The sequence below is a fragment of the Oncorhynchus mykiss genome, chromosome 3 (assembly GCF_057628025.1).
Source record: "Oncorhynchus mykiss isolate SJ-2025 chromosome 3, ASM5762802v1, whole genome shotgun sequence".
Classification (NCBI taxonomy): Eukaryota; Metazoa; Chordata; class Actinopteri; order Salmoniformes; family Salmonidae; genus Oncorhynchus; species Oncorhynchus mykiss.
Window position 1 is genome coordinate 74,112,342 of NC_143024.1, and position 5,652 is coordinate 74,117,993.

Consider the following 5,652-nt stretch of genomic DNA (forward strand, 5'->3'; position numbering starts at 1 on the left):
CCCAACAGTAGAGCCTGTCCCACTTCTTCAGCCTCATGTGGCTGTGGCAGACCCCAGACACTTTTTTCAATGCATATATTGTATGTATAGGTGGTCTTTGGAGTTGAACCCAATTGAATCCTGGTGTGCTCTGCACCAGGCTCTGCAAACTGAGCTACAGAGATCAATCTTCTGAAGCTTTAGAAAGTGAGTAGTGGGAGTATTCTGTCAGTCAGAGATTCATGGTGTGAAATTATGTTAAGAACAACCGTCAAGCTCTCCTATTGCTTTACTTCACTCAGCGCTAGAATGTCACTATCAGGCGAAAAAAAACTTAGGTTGTGGTTCGCATATGATTACAAGTGTCATAATAAATGTTGTCTTTTTGTCTCATTAACAGAATCACTATTGTTCCTGCCTTGTCTCCGGCCATCTCTGCACCAGGTAAGCAGGGGTCCTTTCTATTTAAAATTCCTCCATTTTAGGAAGTCTAAATATAGCTTGTGTCCTGCAGCCCTCTGTCTGAATTGATTACCTCATGGATCAAGCCTGGCTTCTTATTTTAGACCACAGATTACTGTTCAGAAGATTAACAGTACAGAGTGAGGTTTAGAAAGTGGGATAAATAGCTATTGGAATAAATGGAATGTATCAGTGTATATTTAGATACCACAAGGATTAAGAAAATATTGTTTGTAATGGTCTTGCTTATGTAAAGGTGGGTGATGTGGAAGGTTATGATTAGATATCAAAACACATGTGTCTCAGTATCTTTGTGATGTGATTTCCTGTATCCCAGGTTTAATGCTCATGAATTATATTTCTGTACATCCTCATCTATACATTTTTTCCTGAATGCAATTTCATTACCGTAGCCTTGCTTGGTGAGGGATGAAAACGGGTGCATTGACAAGGCCCTAAACTTATTTTTACATTGCAGTATCATTGCTGTATTTATGATTTTCCACTGCTTCATGATCTTCATTGAATGAAACCAAGATCACCCTGTAATGGCAGCACATTTACTTCTAATGCCCTCCTCTTTTACATGAGATATTGGGAAATAATCCCAGGTGCTGCAGTATTCTTTCTTCGTTTGTTTGTCTGTTTATTTCTTTGCTCGCCAAAAGGTTTCTGAAGGTTCAATGATCCCGATGGTAACAACATGCACACAGGATTCCATTCACAGTCACAGTTAAATGTTGACCTTCAGAAAACTTTAGTCCAATATGACCAAGCACAGGGAGTTGTAGGTTGTCTCTTTCTGCTGAATGTGATAATGTGTTAAAGTTCAAGGTTAAGTTTCACCTCTGTTACGAATCCCTTTTAGCCCGACAGTCTAGGAGGGGGGGGGGGGGGGGGGGTGGTAATGAGACCCGTAACATAACTCATGCAATTTATAATAGTGACAAAGTAAAAGTGTGAACGAAATAACCACGACAACTGAAATCTACCGTCAAACTCGGGGTTCATTAATAAACACACGGTAATGGGGGGGGAGCAGGAAAAGGGGCTGAGCTGGACCCAAGGAAAGAAACAATAAGTATACAAAAACACCCCTAAGCTAGACTAGCCTATTTAACAGCAGCTAACTAACCAACCAAAAATACAGTGGGTGGTCCGCCCAGTTCTAACTAGTGTATTTAACAAAGTTTACCTACAAACACCATAACCAAAAACAATACTCACAGGTGAGGACAAAGTGATATGGAGGTGCTCAAACAAAAGAGAGGTCAATACATACCGCGAGAGTGAAACAACAAGACCTACAGACACGGCATTTACAGAGAGATTGCGCTCTAGAGCAAACAACTGACAGGGTTTTTAAACCAAGGGAAAGGAACTGTGATTGGGTAGGAAACAGGAGGAGGTGTGTCTTCTGATTGATGATTGATTGTTGACTGATTGGGGAGTGATGATTTTCACCTGTGAGGGGAGAAGGAGAGAAAAGAACACAGGATACACACACACACACAGGATACACACACACACACAGGATACTGGTATCCGTAACCTCAATGAGTTTAAGGATAGGGTACATTGCATCCTTGGCTGCATCTATATCTGAAAAGCACAGTAAACTTAGAGAACACAGGTTTTTTAACCTTAAGATTCTTCACTTTCTACATATTTCATACCATTAGGGGAAAAGTCTTTTACAGCTCAACTTAAAGTCAATAAGAAAGTATAATTTTCATATTCAGTTCCCTTTGCAGGGATTAATAGGAAATCGAAATGCCACATATTCTCCACATATTCTCAAATGCCCAATTCTCTCAGTTCAGTTGAATTAGGGAGCTCCTCAGCCACAACCCATCCACGCTCCGTGAAACCTCCAGAGCTTTTGTTAAATGAGATTATTTGGCCTAGAGAAGGCCATCCCTATTTAAACAGCAGCCATTTTCTCTCAGTAGAATTATAGAGGACTCATATATAATTGACATTGTCACTGAGCTATAGCCTAATCTGGCTACTGTGCAAATTGTTACTTTGATGGGCCTTTATGTCTTTTCACTTTGATGAACTCTCCTACACATCCACAGTAGCTACTTTTCTTCAGGGCAAGCACAATAGTTTCCCTTGGTCCTGGTTAAGAGGATTTGGGCAGCTCTTCCTTTAAATTAATTCACTGAAGAGGATTTGAGTAGGTTTTCTATAGATACCTTCATTGGATTGTGTGTCAGTTATTAGCATTTTTGTAGTAAATAAATAAGGGTACAACACTTTTTGTGAGACTTGACCAAATTCACATAGAACTGTGAGTTATAGACCTACCAATCTACTTTAAAACAAGTCTAAGATGCAGTATATCAGTTTGATGTGCTCTATTTCTATGCTTCATGTTCTTAAGTTTTGTTTTTGTATCTTTTACTTTCGGTTTTGTACACCAGTTTATAACTGCTGAAATACAAATATTTTTGGTTATGGAAAATATATTTCACAGCGATTTAGATAGTACAATGATCCCTACACTATACTGTCTTATTTTGTCACATAAACTGAAATTAGACAAACTATTAGAGTTTTAGCAAGCAGTTTTCTGCATAGTGCAACTTTAACAATAAAGACATTTGGAAGCCTATATTAATGTGTGCGGATTGTTCAATGTTTCAAAAAATAAAATAAAAGCATGACTAATTATAGGTTAGATTTCTGGATTAATATACAGTACCAGGCTGTATCACAACTGGCCGTGATTGGGAGTCTCATAGGGCGGCACACAATTGGCCCAGTGTCGTCCGGGTTTGGCCGGTGTAGGCCGTCATTGTAAATAAGAATTTGTTCTTAACTGATTTGCCTAGTTAAATAAAGGTTAAACAAACAACAAACCAGTCAAAAGTTTGAACACACCTACTCATTCAAGGGTTTTTCTTAATTTTTTTACTATTTTCATACATTGTGGCATAGTAGTGAAGACATCAAAACTATGAAATACCACAAGGACTCGTAGTAAAAATGAAAATATATTTTATATTTGAGATTCTTCAAAATAGCCACCCTTTGATAGCTTTGCACACAATTATTATTTTCTTTTTTCATAATACAGATCAACAATTTACGTTGTTACGTCATACAAAACAGAACACAAGTATTAACAAGAAAATACTAAAACATGCAAAAAATATCAATGAAATAATAAAAAAAGAAACAATTCTAGTGCAATTGTAGTCACACTGAAAAAAATCTTATTATAATGACTCAGGAAAATGTTATTCTTGTTGTTATTCACTAGGGTTAATGCTTTAATAAGATAGTTCAATTCAATAAAAAATAAGTGTAATTTTTGTATAAGTCAATTCTTCATGATATTATCTGTCTCTTTCTTGGAAGCTTGTTTATATGAATATTATATATATTTTTTTTATCTGTAGCTGTATGAATAATGAATGAAAACACCAGATGATGTAAAGGAGAACTAATGAAGTTTGCAGTTTGAACAGGACACACAACACAGTGAGTAAATGTCTCTTTACCATACGAATACATTAATGTCCACTCCACCTCAGCTCAACATGCGTTAAGGCGGCTATGCCCTATACCAGTGAAATAAAATCCTAAATAATACACAGAGTTACAGGAGTATTTAAGGCCAGTGGTTAAGGGCCTGCAGGTTTCCACCCTTGCCTTATAAACAACTATTGATGGGAAGCGCAGGTGAGAGTGAATGCAATTGTTAGCTCTCAGGCCAATCGATATTATCTATTAAACAGTTAAGTCAATCAAAAAGGAGAGATAGCAGCTCTCCACTACACTAGATTTTTGGCAGCACAATATAATATAAAACCTTAGTACAGTGTATTGTCTTTGAACAGTATACCATAGTTTAATAGGTTACACAGCAGGACACAACATTACATAGGCCTGTATGTCCCAAAATAGCATATCCAACACTTTACTTTCAAACAATTCCCTTCATCACACTTGACTTATCAATATTTTACCATATTCATCTTCTCAAAGACAGAAGGTGAGTCTGTGGACTAGAGAGAACATCATGCACCACACAAACTCTCAGATAGCTACACCACAAGTCCTCACAGCCATGTGTGTCTGATGTTCTGTATATGTACAGAAAAATTCAACAGCGGCCCGCAATTTCTCTATTTTTATAGATGTGTTTGTCAAAACAAATAAGAAGTTTCTGTCCATCTCTCTATCCTATCTCAAGCTCCAGTCAGATGAAGGAGGCAGCACACTGAGTGTTTCCACTTTCCATCTGCCACTGTGCTTGCGTAACCGTTCCAGAGGACAGTGTTGAGCAAGATGGGGGACCCAGCACCATGCAACATGCAGCATGCAGCACCAGCTGTGACTCATGATGAGCAGGACTCTCTCTTCCTCTTTCTCAGTCTCTCTGAGCCCGTCTGTCTGGGTCTATGGGGAGATGCTGGACCCCAGTAGCCTAGTTTTTTCTGGTAATTACCGTGCAATCAGTTTATAATTCATGTACCTTTTGAACTGAGAAGAGCAGGAGGTTGTCACAAGGTGTGGTAAGTGTGCAATAATACACGTGTACATGGTTTTATAAGTGGGGGGGCATAATATCAATATTATTTATATATTTTTTTAATCCAGTCGGATAAACACTCCAAACGGCCTACCCGACGCTCGGAGGCGTCCGCATGGTCCTAAAGCACACAGTTGCCCTGTTTTGTATCACATTCCAATGATAAAACTGGGGGGACAAAAATGTCATTTCAGAATGTTCCTTCCCCAGTGAAAGTTTCGCCCCTGTGTAATTGTGTAGCCTAATTACATTGTTGTGAAGGAGCATCAATCCACCCATTGTTAAAACTCCTAAATGTGACAATGAAATAAGTATGAAATTAAATAATTATTGAGTGTGTCTCTCTTCATTCAGTAAAGGACATGCCATTCCTCCAGCATCTATCAAGTGCTTGTCAACACCTTTAAAATACATCATTATAGAGCTGCTGAATTGAAAGAATCTAACCTTCAGAAAGATGGCCAGCATTTTGCTAAATTTTAAGTGAGTCATTCAATCAATAATAAGGTAGTGTAAACACTATTTTTAAATGATCCAATATGTAATATGGTACACTTTATAATTAGGTTTTAATAGCCTCCTGAGAGGCTAGAAAAGTGATCAAGATCTTCAATGAGACTGTGCAGGGATCCAGATTGCGGACTTAGAGTCATTGGCATACATCG

General features: G+C 38.1%; 1 long non-coding RNA gene across 1 annotated transcript; it reads left to right on the forward strand.

Moving 5' to 3' along the window:
• Positions 1-3,849: 3,849 nt before the first annotated feature.
• On the forward strand, positions 3,850-5,326 carry LOC110520345 (uncharacterized). The gene is made up of 2 exons (XR_002472968.3): positions 3,850-3,933; positions 4,649-5,326. It is a non-coding gene; the product is annotated as an uncharacterized LOC110520345 (long non-coding RNA).
• The last annotated feature ends 326 nt before the right edge of the window (positions 5,327-5,652 follow it).